This window comes from Typopeltis vanoorti, chromosome 11 (genome assembly GCF_054136105.1).
Source record: "Typopeltis vanoorti isolate ZY-2024b chromosome 11, IOZ_Tvanoo_1.0, whole genome shotgun sequence".
Taxonomy (NCBI): domain Eukaryota; kingdom Metazoa; phylum Arthropoda; class Arachnida; order Uropygi; family Thelyphonidae; genus Typopeltis; species Typopeltis vanoorti.
In genome coordinates, this window is record NC_143559.1 from 63478683 (window position 1) to 63499186 (window position 20504).

The following is a 20504-nucleotide window of genomic DNA, read 5'->3' on the forward strand; positions in this document are numbered from 1 at the left end:
TTCCAATAAACATAAATCCAATTTCATTATAAATAAAACTCAAAGTCTCTCTCTTTGTTTCAAAATATTTCCCATTATTGCTAAAAGCTGGATAGAGAAAGAAAAACAATTTATATCATCTACATTTATTATTAAAAATTAAGATTTATTTAAATATTACAATGTAGTGATCTGTGAAATATTATAAACAAAAGTAAAAATAAGCATTATTATTTTATTTATAAACGCACCATACACGCCAATTTTTACATATAAAAATACAATTAGTCTTTACAAGAAAGTGTGGTTCGAACTTACAGCATTTCATCAGCGCATTTAAAATCGTGTATTTAATTTGGTAATATTATCATCCCTTATTACCGAATTAGATGAACACTTTTTCAAATTCATAGCATTTTATACAATCCTACCAATTCTTGCCAAAAAAAAAATTAATCTTTCAAATACTGTTATGTAATTCATATAGATATTCTCTTTCTTCCTCTTATTATATAATTTTAGTGTGTTGTTGCTAGCAAACATCTTTCCAATTTCATTCCCTAAATGATCAGTAGATGGCATCACAATCGGAAGTTGGCGAGTTTCCAGACATTACATGATCTAATAAAGTAGCCAGGTACGTTTTTTTGTTTTTTATTTTACCCTCAAGCCATGTTTACTACGTTATCACTGGACTGACTGCTTCGTTGCCCACATCGTGGCGCCGCTGTTTTATTGGCTGCGCGTTACCCAAATAGACTAGTTTTTGGCTGTTGTCCAATGCATCGCGCACACAGTATGAGAGGTGTGCAAGGCAGTTTATTTGTGCCTAGAATAATACATTTGTTTTGATAGAGAAATAACGCACCAACAACCAAAAGAATTGATCGTTAAAATGAACTTTCAATGCATAATTCTAATTTGAAATAACACAGGAATATTCAGTTAATTATCTGATTATTGAATAGCGATAAATTTTATACCAAAATATGTTCTAACTTATTTGCAAAACGTTAAAGATCACTGAAGGTTAAACAGACACATGCAACAGATAATCAAGTTAAAATATGTGGATTTTATCTTTATATAAAATCCACATAACATTATTGGCGTTAGTAATATGAAAAAAAAGTGCTAAATAATTCTCCTAATTTATATTTTAAATAAATAAATAAAACGTAGGGAAATAACTAAAATTATGTGTACATAAATATCACTGCTTGAATAATTAATTTTAGCATCGATCAATATATCTGATTATCTGTACGTTATAGAACAGTCCTCTGTTAAAGGGGAAATGTTGATTATTATGACTGCTATTTTGAAGTAATTATTCTAGTCCCAAATAATTACTTTGCGAAGGAAATTATATCAGCTATATGTTTAAAACTACGTTACACACATAAGTGAATTCTGTACTGGAATAAAGCAAGAATAGCATTAATTAATATTCGGTATATAAATAAACAGATGAAACCTTTCCATAAGAAAAATTTAAATTTTAAATACGCATTTTATAATCTTGTTGCTTATATATATATATATATATATATATATATATATATATATATATATATATATATATATATATATATATATATATATATATATATATATATACAAGCGACATTATGTTAAGAATGCATTTTTAAAATCTTGCCGTATTCGACCAGTTAAATTAAAATGTAAATTATTGTGGTTATATTAATCAGTAATAATTACAAACATGGAAATAAATTTATCCGGTAATCTCAAAGACAAATTTTCATATTTTTACATAAAATTTTTCTTTCAAATAAAAATAATAAATGTAATCATAAAATAAAATAACAAAAAAAAATAATAAATAAATAAAATAAAATCACTGATAAAAACAAACTATTTTTAAATTGTCTTGTTTTGAATAACGACTAAATGAACTAAGACTGTAAGGGCAGTGCATTGCGTCTTTTGTTTTCGTGTGTTCTTCTGACCGGTTTGCCTGTGTTGAGAATAAGAGAAATCCGATTTTCCGAAAGGAAAATCCCGGTCATCTTCGTAACTCGCCTTCAGTAGAAAAGTCCTTAAATTATAAAAGTTCTTCGCATCCTAGACGGAATTCTAACTCAGGTCTTTAAAAAAAGAAAGAAAAAAAACGCATCGTCGATATCCAGTGAGCTGTAAGAGGTCTCACGAATTATTTATGGATAACCTCTGTGATATAAAACAGCAGAGCTTAGGTACATGTAGCCACTGAGCAATTTGAGATTATCAAAAGGCGACAGGCGATTATTCAAAGCGAATTAACATCATACAACCTTGCACAGTTTATAACTATATAAATTAAATCAAATAACAAAGCGGTTTATTTAATGAACAACTAAATAAAAATAATAATTAACGATATGGTTCGGAAGACAGGGGAAACACATTGTTTTGCCACTTAGTAGATTGAAACTAAACTTATTATTGCAATGAGAACATAAAGGCAATCCATCAGTTGACACCCATATTCGTCAATTAAATGTTGAGAAAATTTATTGTACCCTTCAAATTAATATTCTTCAAAATTCATACACTTTTCATGGGTTGAACCCCCCCCCTCCCAAAAATAAAAAATAAAAAAATAAATAACTAAAGTCCAGTGCAGTCACACAAGATCTTCGATCTATATTTATGATAATAAATGAGTCCTTCCCCACAAAAAGGATTCCACATCGCCAAGCTTGATACACATAACCTTCTCTCTCTCTCTCAAAAAAAAAAAAAAAAAAAAAAAAAATCCTCAAAACTTTGGGTCATTCACTAAAAATTTCATATGAAAATTCACGTGAGATGTGGAATTTTCAGTCTGATGGGGACACCGAAACGCTATGTTCGAAACTGATCAGATGTCGCATACCTCTCTACGCATAGCAAACAGACAAATGCTATAATTCCTTTTCATTGAACCAGTATTACTTTTCTTTCCTATATTATCTTCATTTATAACCCTCTTCAAAATTCCATTAGAACACCATATGTATGAGCTGTAATATGTATCGGTTACAAAGAACAGAGGCAAAATGAAAGAGGAGTATGAAGTTAGTTCAGTTTGAAAGTGAACTGAATGCTGACCAGTAGCTGTCATATTTGAAAATTTTCCTGCATCTAATACGGGATCAAGACCCAAGTTTTTCCAAATACGATGGCTGCATTCTCTAACCAGTTCCTTCTTGATGAAGTTGGAAAAATGACACTTGCTGTTTTAGTTGAAAATACTTCGGTATAATACATTTTCAAAGTGTTTTCTGGTGAATAAGAATCAGCGGATCTCAAAAAGAGAGGATTTTTTTCTCCCTAAAATCAAACAAGCCAGCCGGCGATCGCACACAACTGACAGACATAATGCATTTCTGCATTATGTCTGTCAGTTGTATTTATTTACAATGTATTTACAATGTCTTATCTGATATCCCAGATAAGACATTGTAAATATATTTTATTGACGAATCTGTTTATCAGACTTTAAAAAAAAAAAAAAAAAAAAAGAAGACAATATTCTTACAAGCAGATTAAAACAATTTAATTACTAATAAATCCACTGTCTTAGTTTTTTTTTTTTTTTTTTTTTTTGTTGCTTTATTGTCGCAGATAGGTACAGGTGTATTCTATACTTTTTCGATAACTTAAAAAAAAAAATCCAAAGAACATTTTAAACAAAGTGTCTCTTGATGAGGCTCGATTGTGCTTCAACTGCACTCAGACTATTATAACTGACTTCAGATGACATTCTCAAAAACAACACACCAGTGTCGTTTTGGTTACACATGAATAACGAATATCCATTTTTGTCAGAAAAAGCTGTAAGTATCTTCTGCTCCTCCATAGTCGTTTTTAACATATAAAATAAATAAATAAAACAAACTATCGTTTTGACGTAGAGCTCCCCTCCTTCCCCTCCACCCTTAATTTACGGCTAAAAATAACAAATATAGAACTGGATTTCACCAAACTAATCTTTTCCTAAAGAAACAATTTCGTTCGTTTCAGTAAGCATTTTTTTATTATTGAAAATTTAAATTTTACAATTTTTGTTTCTAATGTAAGTATACTGGATTCCTATAACTAAAAACGTATTTAATAATTAAAAATTGTTTCATATGCTTTCGATTTATTATAACGCAGATGATAAAAAATATCTCTATAATTATTCGTGTTTTAATGACATATTATTATAACTTCTCCCAAAGTGCCTTTGCAGGAGGAGAAAGAGGGGAATACGTTGGTGTTACCAAAATTTTAAAAAGGGGTAGTGAAAGTTTGAGAAACACTGTACTAGACCAAAGACGAAGAACTTTTTCTTGCCAAAAATAAAATCAAATAATATATATATAAGGTGGGATGTGCTACATGTTTTGCACTGTACTCGATGTAAAGATGCCACCTTCAGCTGAACTGACAGACTTGCAAAGTGAGAATGGTAGTTGTGTGTGTCACATCAGTGCTCTATCTGTCCGTGACATTGCTATTCGTCTCAGTATACCGAAATCCACCGTTACTTATGTCATTCGTAGATGGAAAGTTGCTAATGCTACCACAGCAGGAAAACGCCCTAGGAGACCATCAATGCTCACTGACCGAAATCGACGAGCTCTGTCTCGGAATGTTCGAACATCCCGTACGTCATCAGTGGCGAACCTTGCAGTTAACTTGGAAAATGCTGCAGTACATCTGTCAGCACTAGAACTGCCCGCAGAGAATTGCATGCCTTAGGTTACCACGACAGAGTTGCTGCGAACAAGCCACACATCTCCCCAACCCTCAACGCCAAACGACCTTTCGATCGTTGTCTTTACACACCGTTCCTGAATTGTAGATGATGGAAATGTTTCACTCTGATGATCGTGTTTGGACTTGGAGATTACCCGGGAAACGGTTCCGGCAGGACTACATAATCCCAACTGTCAAGTTTGATGGAAGCTCTGTAATTGTATGTAGGTATTTCAGATGGATGGGGGCTGGACTTAGGCCATCGATGGACATTCTCAAAACTATGATGTCTGATGGCTATCTGGACATCCTAGACAACTTCATACTTCAGACAATCTGGAAGTACTTCGGCAGTAACCCTTGCATGTTTCAGTACGACAATGCTCCATGCATTCTGCACTGCGTGTCCGAGGCTGGTTTCCACAAAGCAACGTTGAAGTGTTGAACTGAACGGCCCGGAGCCCAGACTTCAACGCCATCGAAAAACACATATATATATATATATATATATATATATATATATATATATATATATATATATATATATATATATATATATATATATATATATATATATATGTTAAAGATACCAAGCTATTTTAAACCAGGTTTTAATCCATTTCCCAAGTAAGCAAACAGACAAGTAAGTCAAGTTTGCACCTGCAAGTAGTACAAGTCTGGGTGACCTGCAAAGTAGTGCAAGTCTAGGCAAGTCGTGGTAAAGGTGGAATAAGCTCTGATCACTATTCTTAATATTTGCCCTTAATGTAAAGCACATCTCTTTGAGGAGATGTATGATGCTATGCATTAAAGGCAAGGGGCCACTACCCAGACCGGTTTCGACCTTTATTGAGGTCTCATCAGTGGGAGCCAGGCTTATAAATACCAACCTTTTCCGCATTTTTTTTTAACCTTTACCACCTTTACCACGAGTTGCCTAGACTTGCACTACTTTGCTGGTCACCCAAACTTGCACTACTTGCAGGCGCAAACTTGACTTACTTGTCTGTTTGCTTACTTGGGAAATGGATTAAAATCAGGTTTAAAATAGCTTGGTATCTTTAACATATATTATACCCAAGTTAAAAAACTTTCTACATCTATCTCTCATCCTGAGATTTTTATTTAATAAGGTCAAAGTACCTTATGGTAACTTGTGTTGGTAAAATACTTATAAGCTCTGTAATACTTAACCTTGGTATTTCTAAGCCTGGCTGCCACTGATGAGACCTCAATGAAGGTCGAAACCGGTCTGGGTAGTGGCCCCCTTGCCTTTAATACAAAGCATCGTACATCTCCTCCAGGAGATGTGCTTTGCATTGGGGGTAAATATTAGGATTAGTGATCAGAGCTTATTCCAACTTTACCACGAGTTGCCTAGACTTGTACTATTTTACGGGTCACTTAGACTTGCATTACGTGCAGGCGCAAACTTGACTTATTTGTCTGTTTGCTTACTTGGGAAATGGAGTAAAACAAGGTTTAAAATAGCTTGGTATCTTTAACATATATTATACCCAAGGTAAAAAAATTTCTCCACACACACACACACACACACACACACACACACATATATATATATATATATATATATATATATATATATATGTATATATATATAACACCGTAAAGAAACATTGTACCACTACAATAACAGACTATGAACTGGAATTAAGTTTGAACTGAAACTACAGTCCGGTCTAAAGTTCTATTGTTAGGCATATGCAAGCATGTGACTTCACGAGTGCGCCAGTATCTGATAGCAGAGCTATGTGAGTCTGGCAAACTATAACTAAGGTTACTGTTTATGTAAGAAGAATCTAGGATAATTTCTTTGGATTCAAATATGCTACGTTCTACTTCATCGTGGCATCTATGAATGTTTGATGTTGTATTCCAGTCTATTTCGTGTTGGCAGTATTCATTATTTGTGTTCACTGAGAACAGGACATAGCTTGAGAGTGGTCTTGCTCTGTTCTACTATAAGCGATGTCTCTCTGATGTTCTTCGAGACGCAGGAGGATGGACTTTTTAGTTTGGCCATAATATGGCTTCCCACAGTCACATATGATTTTATTAAAGCTTGCCATAATATCTGAATTCTTGAGCTTTATATTTTTAATTTTAGAGGACGAAGACCGTTGAATTTTTAACGTAAGAAGGAAATTTTCCTGCTAAACCATTTTAAGGAGATGCTAGATATTTTGATAACTTATATGTAGGTAAGTCAATACTATCAACAACTGACCTTAGTGGACAATTTTCTTTATGTACCTTTTGGAAGGCCGTATAATCTGGGGATGAGTGATGTAGAGCAATGCTTCCCAAATTTATGGATGCAAAGGCCCCCTTTGGAAAAATTAAATATTTCACGACCCCCATCGAAAAAAAATCGTAATATAGACATATATTATTATAATATGTGTTGTACATTTTTATATTCAATACAATTTATATTCAAGATTTTGCGTTTGTAATTTTTTTTTTGTGTTTCTTATCAATACCTTTGAAATGAAACTTATATGAATATGCATATATTTATTAATATTCATTAATCGCCGAACGCAAGAAGCAAAATTTGTGAACCAAGTGATTTTTTCCATTAAGATATAAAAAGAACAAAAATAATAATAATAAATAATAAAAATTAAATACTTTCTTTAAAAAAATTATTTAAAAAATCTATTTCGTCTCAAAACATTTTGAATTTGTTTTCATTATTTCATGCCCCCCTCAACAAAACTTACGGACCCCAAGGGGGCCGCGGCCCACAGTTTGGGAAGCGCTGGTGTAAAGAACGAACAGAAAGGTGTATGTTTCTTGGAAGTTCCATGGTCTTTTTTAGAAGGTTATTGGTTCTATTATGTATATCTCTCTCTCGCGCTGGGTCTCTCCCTAGCTCCGAGTATGTATCTGACGCTAATAACGCCAAGATTTTGTTATGGTAATCTGCTTTATTTAGGACGACAGTTGAATTACCCTTGTTAGCTTGGAGGATGATAACATCTTTGTTCTTCGTAAGTTTTTCAATGGCTAATCTTTCAAAAGGAGAAATGTTGTCAACTGCGGGTTTTGCGTTGTTGATCGCAAATATGGCTTCCATGAGAAGTAAATTCGGCTCTGCGGTAGGATGTAGTGAAGTAGCTTTCTCTATCTTAGTGAGAAACAATTCTCTACGGATTGTTTTAGGCGAAAAGAACAAAATTGAGATCTTTTGAGAGAATATGTTCTTCTTCAGGACTAAGAATATATACGATGATTTGTTTATCACCAATTTTTTGAGACCTTCATGATGATTGTTAGGGACGGATCGTTCTTGTGCTGATTTGAGCGGATTAAATTTCCTAATTAGCTTACATTAATTAAATGTTCTGAGATCTTGAGGTCCGACGTGTGCTTATTTCTTGAATGTAGTTCCATGACACGTAGTCTAAGGATGCCGCTAATTGGGTTTCTAAAGATGATTTTTTCGTAAAGAGAAAAGCTAAATTGCGTTTGGTATCGCCAATTCTTTCTGATAAAAGTTCTAATTTTTTTTTTTTTTTTTTGTAAATTCTGTGTGCCATTTCTGTAGTTATGCCCTGAATTGTAGGAATTTCGGAATGATAGAAAAGAACTTACAACGTTTTAAGAAGATAAGCCTGTTAATAAAAAGTCCAATGCTTCTGAGGGTCTTCTGATAAGCTTTTATAAGTTGGATTTTATCCTAGTCAAAAGAGATATGATTATTATCAGCTATATTGACTCGGTATGTAGATATGTTCATATTATTTACTGACTGAATTCCGAGAATATATATATATATGTATAGCAATATATATATATATATATATATATAAGAACAATATAAGAAACATCGTATCACTATAAAACGACTATTATAAAATCAGTTAGCTTTGAACTGTAGCTACAGTCCGTGTTGAAGTTCTATTGTTAAGTAGCTGCGTGCGTCTGATTTCACGCGTGTGCCAATATTGGATGGCAGAGCTGAAAGAGTCCGGTAGATTATATCTAAGGTTATCATTTATGTGATGAGGGTCCATAACAATTTCCTTAGACTCGACTATGCGTCGCTCTACCTCGTCACTGCATATACGAAGGTTTGAGGTTGTTGTCCAGTTTATCTCATGTTGACGGCCTTCATCATTTGTGTTTTCAGTAAAACACAAATGTCAAGTACATGGCATGGCAGGGCACTTGCTCTAGTTCTTTTGTAAGCAATGTCTCTCTGATGTTCTTCCAGACGTAGGAGGATGGATTTTTCAGCTTGGCCATAGTATTGCTTCCCGCAGTCACACGTGATTTTGTACACTCTGGGAATTGTAGATGGTTGTGAGCTTGTTTGTATTTGCTTAAAATCGATCTTAGTTTAGGAAGAATAGAGAAACAGGTTTTTATGTTGAACTTTCTTAAAATTCTTCTTAGAATTTTAAGAAAGTTCTTATGAAGATCTAAAAAATGAACTACAACATCTACAAAGAACCTTCACAAGTAATGGTTACTCGTCGAAAACTATTAATAAGCATCTATACCGCCGCCATCAAAACAACTCAGAAACACAAGACAATCCAAAAGGTTATATCACCTTACCATATATCAGTTCTCTTTCCACGAAACCAAGAAGAATTTTAAGAAAGTTCAACATAAAAACTTGTTTCTCTACTCTTCCTAAACTAAGATCGATTTTAAGCAAGTACAAACAAGCTCACAACCATCTACAATTCCCAGGAGTGTACAAAATCACGTGTGACTGCGGGAAGCAATACTATGGCCAAACTGAAAAATCCATCCTCCTACGTCTGGAAGAACATCAGAGAGACATTGCTTACAAAAGAACTAGAGCAAGTGCCCTGTCAAGCCATGTACTGTTTTCAGTAAACACAAATGATGAAGGCCGTCAACATGAGATAAACTGGACAACAACCTCAAACCATCATATATGCCTTGACGAGGTAGAACGACGCATAGTCGAGTCTAAGAAATTTCATCACATAAATAATAACCTTAGATATAATCTACCGGACTCTTTCAGCCCTGCTATCCGATATTGGCACACGCGTGAAATCAGACGCACGCAGCTACTTAACAATAGAACTTCAACACGGACTGTAGCTACAGTTCAAAGCTAACTGATTTTATAATAGTCGTTTTATAGTGATACGATGTTTCTTATATTGTTTACTTGCTTTCTATGTTCCCACGCCTGAAGAAGTCGGACAATCCGATGAAACATGTTACGTTTTGAATAAATTTAATCGTTATTCTAGTCTCGGTTATAGTCAGTATATATAAATATGAATATATATATATATATATATATATATATATATATATATATATATATATATATATATATATATATATATATATATATATATATATATATATATATATATATATATATATATATATATATATATATATATATATATATATATATATATATATATATATATATATGTAGAAAGTATTTTACCTTGGGTATATTAAATGTTGAAAATACCAAGCAATTTTAAACCTGGTTTTACTCCATTTCCCAAGGTAAAATACTTTCTACATTTATATCTCCTCCAGAGATTTTTATTTAATAAGGTTAAAACACCTTATGGCAACTTGTTCTGGTAAAATACTTATAAGCTCTGTATTACTAAATCTTGGTATTTCTAGCCTAGCTCCCACTGATGAGACCTCAATAAAGGTCGAAACCGGTCTGGGTAGTGGCCTCTTGCCTTTAATACAAAACATCATGCATCCCCTTCTTGGAGATGTGTTTTGGCATTAAGGGTAAATATTAAGATTAGTGATCGGAGCTTATGCCACCTTTACCACGAGTTGCCTTGGTCTTGCACTACCTGTAGGATCAGCTAGACTTGCATCACTTGCAGGCGCAAACTTGACTTGTTTGTCTGTTTGTTTACTTGGGAAATGGAGTAAAACCAGGTTTAAAATTGCTTGGTATTTTCAAGATATATATATATATATATATATATATATCAAGAGTATTAATCACGCAATAATACTCGTGAACACATTGAATGGACAAAAATGAATTACTATATCTTTAGGTGTTTCCTCTGTGCTGAGTATTGAGAAACAGTAACCCTTTTGTAATTATTCAGTTATTTAAGCTATGGATGTCCTCGATGATATAAACTAGTGTTCTTTCTGTAAGTGAGGACAATATGGCATCCATTCATTTACCTAGGCATTATCATGTACCCTTAACAAAATTCACTTTGCTCATAGATGGGAAAAAAAAGTTGTGGAGAACATTTTCTGAGAGACAATGCTCTTGATCTGGTGGCGTTCGCGAGAACAACACAATATCTGGTCTTCGGCTGTGACAGAAATTGGCTAATTCTAACTATCATAAGAACTTTTCACTCGAAGATGAGTTAGGCGGTCTCATAGCGAGATGTCAAGGTGTTTCCTTCTACGAAATAGACAAACTGGCTAGAGAAAGTTCTGATTGACGGACATTGCATACCTTTTGGACAGGTTAATCATCCTATTATAAGTATAAATTGGGTTTATAAGATGCCAAGTTACTTGGTAACGCGTTATTGGAAGAGGGGGAATGAGAAGACCAGCTTAACACTCTTCACCAGCTTTGTATCACCAACTCGAACTGCATACCAAAAATAAATAAATAAAAATAAAAATTCTCCGTAAGTGCAAGACTCCTTGCTAATCTGAATTATAGGAGAGAAAGTGGAGTCCGACTTCGGCGATAATTTAGATTATCCAATCTAAACGCATTAGGGAAAAACTGCCATTGTTATGTTCTGTACTATAATCAACCATTGTCTGCAAAAAAAAAAAAAAATTAAATGATTCAGCCTTTTCTGAAGCAGAATGAAGAATTCTGATAAGGACTTTCCAACAGAAGGTGAGTTAGCTGGTCGCATACGGGATAGCAGTAAGGTTTTTTCCCTCCCGGAAACTGGTGTTATTCATCTCCCGAAACAGAAAAACCGGCTAGAGAACCCAAGCAATTAACAGACATAATATGCTTACCTCATGGCCTTAGTTTTCCAACTGTAATTCAAAACCTCATTCAAGCAAAGAAATCTATTTAACCTTACTTTTGCTGAAAACTTTTCTCTAGGCGAAAATAATTGAATTTAAAATCTTTCATAAATGCAGCTAAATATTTCTATAAATATGAAAGATATAAAATTTTAAGAAAGCATTCACTGTCTAGACCATCTGACTGCTACTACATACATATATACTGTTGGTTACAACTTAACAGTGAAAAATAAGCACGCCCAGTGGGAGTCGATCGTGTAATATATGAATGCAAAGGTTTACTAAACTTTTACATAACTATACAAGTATGTAAACAGAATGCCTATTCAGTGTTCCTTGATACGTTCACTAATTAAAGTTGCATGATATTTACTGAACGAAGCAGGAGAAAAAAGTAAAAGAAGTAATCGATAGACTAGACAGAACAAAGTGCGCATGTGCCTGTGAGCTCCTCTTTCTTCGTTTCGATTATTTTGAGTGTAAATAATGTTACAAATCGTAACATTTTACAATAAAGGAAAGAGGATAAATATATTGTCATATTTGTTTTAATGAAGTTTAAGATAATTCTGACATCTCAAAACAATAGCTGACTAAATTCAAAATTCGATTAGAAATGTACAAAGTGTAAAACTAAATACATTTATAAAAAATATTGATTAAAAGAGAAGTTTTAAAAAAATACTTCGATATGTTTGAAGTTATTGTAGAATCTGAGCTAAGAAAATAATATAGCAATTAAAGAAGAATTAAATCTGCTTATTATGGGATAAGAAAAGTGATACCGACGCTTCACAGGGATTACAAATGATGATTTTTACAAATTATCCTGTGGAAGAAATTTTGCTGGTACCTTTGGACAAGTTGGTGGTAACTAACTTTGTTGGTTTCTAATAACGTTAGAATCTAAACTGCTTTAGAGGAGCATATTTTTTTATGAGCTGGCCTTGAAAGAACTTGCAGCTTTTTCATCAAAGTGTCACTAGGAACAAATGCTTATTTTTTTTTTTTTTTCTCTAAGTGGCAGTGTTTCTATGGCGCAGTCGGTAACGAGATGACTCCCTATGGCAGAAAAAAAAATCTTTGTTCGAATCCCACCCATGTCGCGAACCTCTATGAAGGATTTTCAAATAAAGATGAGTTGACCGGCATCACACACAGTGACAGGGTTTTTCTTCCCCGGAATCATGGGTTTTCATCACGCAAAACAAGTAAATATTTGAGAAGAGACACTCGATTAACAGACATAACATACTATCCTCAATTCAGCCAAAGCTAATTCTTCCATATAGTTCTACTTCAGTATAACCGGTGGCAGAATAATATTATGCATATTTTCAATTTATTGACACGCTTTAGGGTGTTATTACGAAATCTTCAATCACGAACGTTACTTGTGATGAATCCCTAATCTCTATATAAATGACTTCCACATCTCTCACATCCAGATGATGCTATAGTGGCATCACTTGGGAATGGGACTTGCCTCATGACCAGTCTCATAACAAAGACATCAGAGAAAAGAAATCATCAATGATCTGGATAGTAATAGGTCTCCTAGTCCATATGGAATCCTTTTGGTTGTGCTAGAGATGTTTTTCAGTGAGCACTCATCTATATCGCCTGTACAAGGCGATATAGGATGGTCATATTCGTCCAGCATCTGTCCGACAGCATGAAGGGAGTCCCATATATACAGCAATGAAAAGTCAACCATCAAACTATCATCCCACTGCACTCGCCTTAATTCTGTCAAAAATAATGAAACGGTCATTGGCGAACAACCTTTTCACTACCTGGGCGCTTTCCAATCGTATGATCATCGATATGAATTGCGTCGCTCTCCTCCCGCAGTGGGTTCCCATGGATCCATTGACACAAGCCATGGAAATGATTAGGAGAGAGAGAGAGAGAGAGAGAGAGAGAGAGAGAGAGAGAGAGAGAGAGAGAGAGACTTATATACGGGTTAATAAAATGCTATTGTGTCGTAGACTTTCTGTCCTTTTCGAGTGGATCGCCTTTTCCTTTCTGATCTTTCAAGGAGAATCGTGATTGATGATCCCTTCGCTTTTTCCCATGTTCTTGGTTCTATGCATCGTGACCTTCTCTCGCTGACCTCGAATTCTGTCCATGGTTTTACTGGTGACGATGCACTCCACTCCTCTTCTTCATTCATCAAATCTTGTAGTGCTCATGTGACTTAAACTTCGAGATCTTCCATAGACAGTGTTTTGGGTATAGCTTCCTCGCCATTCTCCATTGGGACAAGGATGATCTCGTGAATTTCAATGTTGTCGGAAAGCAATTCTGTCGTGTCTCCGGAGAGATTGGTGTTTGCTTGGAATTACGGCCGGACTAGCTAAGGCGATGAAGCCTGTAAATCGCTTGTGTTTAGCCTGGTTTGAGGGATAAAAAAAATCAGTTTCTAGAAAGGAAAAAACCCTTCCACCTTCCACCTTCCACTTCTGTACAAGACCCATGAGGAGAAATCTTACTTCATTGCCGTTTAATTTCGATAAGGTTTCAACCTTCGATCAAGATCAGTTTTCTCTTCTTTAACATCTGGCCTTTCCTGGCAAAGAGGTATCATGTACGTGGCTTATTGACCTCTGAAAGACTTGGTATCCTCTTTCATGGAAGGCTTTACTTTTCGCAAAGACTCCTTACACAGTATGGGTCCTGAGTATGCCCAATTTTGGAGTGCTCAGTGTCTTACGTATGTTTGAACTGCGCACAGGGGGCCTTTCTGCAAATGCTTGATGCTTTTCAGCAATTGATGGATGGCTTTACTCTCGCGGACTCACTACAATCATTTTTCTCACGGATCCCATATTTATGTCTTTTTTGTGGATTCTTTCGTGGAGCAATGCTCAAAGGGCTTGTCATCACCGTTCCTTCGTTGTTTTTTTTTTACTAATAAGCAAGAATAGAAATTTTTGGAGTTGCTGCTTGTCGTAATTTACACGTGATTCAACTCCAACCTAATCAAAGCCACTTCTCGTCCTCCTCTTTCATTCTGTGTGCTTTCTGTTCATTGGAACAGTCTTTCCTATGCCGTTTTTCCAAATTACTGTAGCTTCCAGGCTCTTCAAGAAACACGTTGTCTCCTTCCTTCTTTCTGATCAGTTGTTCACACATAGTACTGCTGTACTGTGGGTATAGTACAGCAGTGCTATGTGTGATAGGTTTTAGGATGTGTAATATGTTTTAGTGCTATGAGTGATAGGTCTTAGTGTTATAGGTTTTAGGATATCTCGTGGGGAGGCGGGATTGATATAAAAAGCTATAACGCAGTAATAGAACCTCCTTGAAATTTCTATTTATTTCTTTTATGGAGTACGCGTCTCATTCTTCTTTCAACAATCTCATCTTATATACTGTTACTGTCTTAATTGTAACATTGCCATTAAATTAAATATTGCGTGAATATTAACTTGGATATAAGCCTTCCTGATATACTATATATAATCTAAATGTGATATTTTCTTTGTATCACTTCTGTATATTATTTTTAGTAAATAGTTGGAAAACTCTGTGACTTAGCATTCTCAAATATAACAGAATCCATTGAACAACACAACATAACATTATATCAGATTAAGCCTGTCGCTTGATACCTTTCATTTCTAAATGGCTAAAGAATTATCTCATAGCAGTCTTGTTTTTTTCAGATCTTTCTAGAGCCTAAAAAGAACTTCATAATTCACGTAGCTCTGCCCTTTACAGAAATAGCAGCGATCTGCATGCCTACATGAATCGATCCAGAAATGCATCGCACTATAGCGCTAATAAGGAGGCGACAGTGTTTCTCTCTCTCTCTCTCTCTCTCACTAAAGGAATTGTGTCGCAATCTAGCTTGCAACATTTCTAAGCGTTCTCATAGTTCTAACATTATGCAAATCAGTGCAACTTCAAAGGTCACCGAATATAACGTATATTTTTCTTATTACTGCATTTTTATAGAAACTGGCTTGCTTTGGTGGTTGTTAGTATCTTTCCGTTTACTCGTTCTTAAAGGAAGAGATGCCTTCAGCTCCATTACAACTAAGTTAGCGAAAATTATCAAAAAAAAAAAAAAAAATCCGAACAACATCTACACCTCTAACCATACATCTTCCAGTAAAACCAAAACAGGACTGCCTGAAGTAACCAGAAGTTTACCAGCTTTGGTGTGACTGATTATCCAATATGACGGAAAAACAGAAAAATCCAGAGAAGTACAGAGAGAATCACGTGAGGGATATCGCATATGGGAAATATGCGATGGCCTTTGCTCTATCCGGTTAAGAACGAAATTCTGCATCTTTGATGTATTCCACTTTACTAGGTGTGTAGCAGAATGGAATATCAGCAGCAATGCGATGATGAGAATGAAAGAAAGATACTAGAAATCACTTAAATAATGTTTAATCTTTTCCATCTGAATGTCAACTTCAGCTACAACTTATTAGAATTTATTCAATTGCAACTCAGCTTATTAACCGCAAGATCACGCCATACGTTTCAGAGTTCGAAACAGAATAGTTTAGAACAACAGCAGTTCATTTTTAATGTAATGACGGTTCTTGTATCTCTAATTTTTATTATGTGTTTTTCATTTTCCCCCACCAAATGATGCTGCCAGAGTAGAATAAAACCAATTATTCTTTTTAAAAAAATAAATAAAATAATTTACTCTATTTTTTTGTTTGGTATTTCCTTCGGCTAATTAAAGTCATAAAATTATATAACGTCTCATAGCTAAGAAAGCCTGTAAGAAAGTAAGTGTGTGTGTGTGTGTGTGTGTGTGTGTGTGTGTGTGTGTGTGTGTGTGTGTGTGTGTGTGTGTGTGTGTGTGTGTGTGTGTGTGTGCAAATGAAATAATAATACAAAATTATTATTTTATTATTTTATACATAATATTTTTTCAGGAAGTGTATTTTATATAGAAATACCTACAAGTGATAATTAGACGAGAGAGAGAGAGAGAGAGAGAGAGAGAGAGAGAGAATACATTAAAGGACTTAATGTATTCTCTCTCTTTAATTACATGTAATGTAATGAAAGGATAAAATTCCATTTTTCCCAAGTAACGTTTGTGATAAGAAACGTTGGTACTTTGTTGGGAGCATGCCCAATGTTTGGCATGAGTTGCCTTAGTGAACTACATAAAAGGCAAAATTCAGTAACAAAAATATTTTTGCTTTTAATTAAGTGTGATTTTGTTATTAAGATTTCAGTGGATTGACAACACGCTTTCAAAAAGAAGTGAAAACACAGATTCTCTTCACGAAGTCTTTGAAGTAGTGTAATATTAAATCAAGTTATGCTTAAGATGGTACAGGCTCCTACACTAGCATAACATGCTTTTTTTTTTGAGTGGACAGTTTGCCTACTTCTTAAGAAATGGTGGTTTTGTCCTTTGTCTGAATTTAAAAAAAAAAAAGAAGAAAAAAAAAGTTGTATACAATCATGTTGGTCTCGTAGACCACCTGCATTAACTACGCCTGTCTAAATAACCAGCACTTTCGACAGCAAGTTTATTTTATCGTAAGAGGAGTATTAACTTTGCCATTATTTTATGACCATCTCTTAAATGTCACCGCAAGCAGCTGAAATACAGCATTAGATCAATAAGTTACCTGTACAGTATTTAGTCGGTGCTTGGATAAATTGCAGGAAATACATTTAATCCGCTATCAATTGTCGGCTAAGTTGGCCGCTTTGTTAGCGTGTTTTGCAATTCAACCCACATACTGTGGGCTCGAATCCACGTCTGTAAGTGGGAAATTTCATCGCCCGGTGTGAGAGCATCGTCATTTTTATTGGAGTGGCTTGACTTAGTTCTCTGTTTAGTCTCTAGACTAGGATTTCCGGGTTATCTAACCCCTTAGTCCACCCGATATTAATGTACTATCGGCAAGCAGCCTTTTCTCGGTGGGATTCATATAAAAATTGTCACTTCTCAAGTCTGCTAAAATATAAATAATTGCAAATAGAAAGGGGGATGGTAAATCCCTTTATGTTTTAATAGCCGGGTATGAAACTCGGATCGAAATCCATAGAGTTTCATGCCGAAAAAACTATCGGCAGGCCAAGTGTAAATGATCACTTAGGTAGTACAACACCAGGGCAACTCCATGCAAAGGTGGAGCAAGATCCGTCACTAACTTTAATATTCTCTCATAATGTAAAACCCAGCTCCTAAGAGATGTATAAATAATGTTTTACATTATGAGAAGAGGTCACTACCCAGACCGGTTTCAACCGTTTTTGAGGTCTCATCAGTGAGTAGGTAGACCTGGAATATCAAGGTTTTAAGTGAACATTAACTTACATACCTCTACTATCGAATTGCCGAAGTGATATTTTACCGGCGAAATATAATTTTACCTTTTGGCTTATTAAATTAATAATTAACATATTTAATGTTAATTACTAATTTAATAAGCCAAAAGGTAAAATTATATTTTGCCGGTAAAATAGCCTTTTGGCTTATTAAAATAAATACTTGCAATTAAATATTTATTGTTATCAGCAGTAGTTTTTTTTTTAATTTTTTATTTAAAATGATTAAAATCTGAAAATATTTGTTTGCTTTTTCAGCAAATATACTCTTCATATTTAAGGACAAAGAGGAGTTTAAAGTATGAAGGACACAGATTGGACGTCACAGAGTTACTGATGGATAACATCATCCACAATAGATTGTAATGGAGGAGATTCGAGGAATGTGTGAGGATCTGATGATAACTTCAACAGATATGATTAAAAATGAGGTCATGGTGTGATAATATTATACAAATATAAAATAAGTGGGAAAAGAAGAATCAGAAGACCAACAAGGAGATGGCATGAGACCGGAACAGGCCACCTGGCCTTAAATCCATGTTAGAAAGAAGAAGAAGAATTGTCCATATATTAATAGCAAGAGAGAAAGAGATTTCTTCCCAGCAACTTTGACTATTTAATATTATCCTATCGAACTCGAAATGGTCTCAAAAGAAAGCTGCCATTCAATAAATTAACAACCAAAAAAAAAAAAAATTACCTCCAAAATTTTTGAATGATAACTTTACATGAAATCTTTTAGTTCAGAAGGAAAGGGTTGGTGAGTGTTTACCGTTTTAAGGGATATTAAGTGGTCCGTGGTGGTGGAAAGCACGTCTTTAGGACAGCAGATGCATTATAATCCTTAAAAACTTCTCTGATTATGCGATTGGGAAGGAACTTTTCGGTCAGAAAGAGATGTTGCTGTTCTTATTGCTTATAACTACGTGAAGGCAATTAGAGACTATGAAGCGAGAATATTAATGTATTTTATCTGCATACGTTCTCCTTCAAGATGTAATAACGGAAACATAGAATACGAATCTCTATGAACCTATGCATGTAACTCATTATTTTTATAAAGTGTCTTTAATTTGTGACTAATTTTAATGAGTGTAAATAAAGAACTTTCAAATAATTCTATTGCAGAAATAATTCTAAACTCACGTAATAATTCTATTGCGTGAATATGGTTGCACACCCAACCATATGGCACTTTGTATTTCTGTCTCTCCCAGGCTCTGATAAACAAATCATTAGCTCAATTTATCAATAAAACTGTATGGAGGAAGGAAATGCAACGTAGCGAAGAGTTTTTTCACCTTCAGTTTAATATAATTAACGATTTCCTTGTCTAGTGTAAGCGCAATCTTCAGATATGTGGAAATAATCGAAACTCACAGTGCAGCATAGCATGCTGAAGTAACAATAGTTGGACTTATTACTACAGCTCAAATTACCTGAAAGTTTTTTAATCAGTCTCATTTTATGCCAAATGTCAACGATATTGTATTCAATACCATTGTATACATTAGTTAATCATGCAGTGGAAATAATAAAAACAATATTCGGACATAACATTCTAACACAAGCATCTTATGTGAAGAACTTTCTTCAGACAAAATGCATCTATAATACATATTATGCAGACTTTGGTACACATCACTTTTCTACATAGTCACTAAAGAAACTGGATGCAAGTTTCTTTAATAAGGAAACTACAGCCTGCTTCACGTTACCATGCATATCGCTTGCTAGCCATGCTCTTTCAGTGATTCAAAGAGATCGATATCATTGGGTGCAAGATCAGGGCAGTGCAGTAAGTGATCCAGAATCCTCAAGTAGTAGAGCTGTATCAACTCACGTATACTGCTCCCAGTGCATGGCAATCATGCAACATGATGAAATTCATGACATTCTGCAACAAATGGCCAGCCGTAACCGAATCCAGTGTGTTGTAGCAGTGTTTAGCATTTACACTGAAATCCAAGTTAAGAACGTAAAGAAGCACATCCTTATGGTCCTCAAATGCTGTCCACATATTTCAGGATGGTGTTGAAAGATTTCTTTTTTTTTTTTTTTTTTTTTTGTAGTGGAGAGATTATGTGTGTCTTAACGCCATGCATTTTTTGCTGAATTTCTGTTATTACAAAGCAGACTTCCGGTTGTTCTACTATTAACATCGTATAGTGCAGCTGTAAGATGCTCACGTAATGCTATCTAGTCGCCACATGAGGAAACAGACGATGCAAACACTCGCATCACCTTTTTTCTTTTTCAACCTTTGACCATCGATAAGTTTTCACATGAAATGTAGTGTTACTTTATCAACTGCCACACTCAGTTGCTACAAATGTATTATAATTATGGCTCCTCTTATTGTAGATTGCACAATAATTTGTATTACTCCATGTTACTATGTAAGAAAAGTAGCTTTAAAATCCAACCTTTAA

At 34.5% G+C, this 20504-nt stretch overlaps 2 long non-coding RNA genes across 2 annotated transcripts in view; one reads left to right on the forward strand and one right to left on the reverse strand.

The window, feature by feature from the left end:
* Positions 1-20504, reverse strand: part of LOC150101668 (uncharacterized) — a 105562-nt gene that overhangs the window by 80704 nt on the left and 4354 nt on the right. The window lies entirely within an intron of this gene.
* On the forward strand, positions 6509-19187 carry LOC150101669 (uncharacterized). Its single transcript, XR_016549074.1, has 2 exons — positions 6509-6932; positions 18328-19187. It is a non-coding gene; the product is annotated as an uncharacterized LOC150101669 (long non-coding RNA).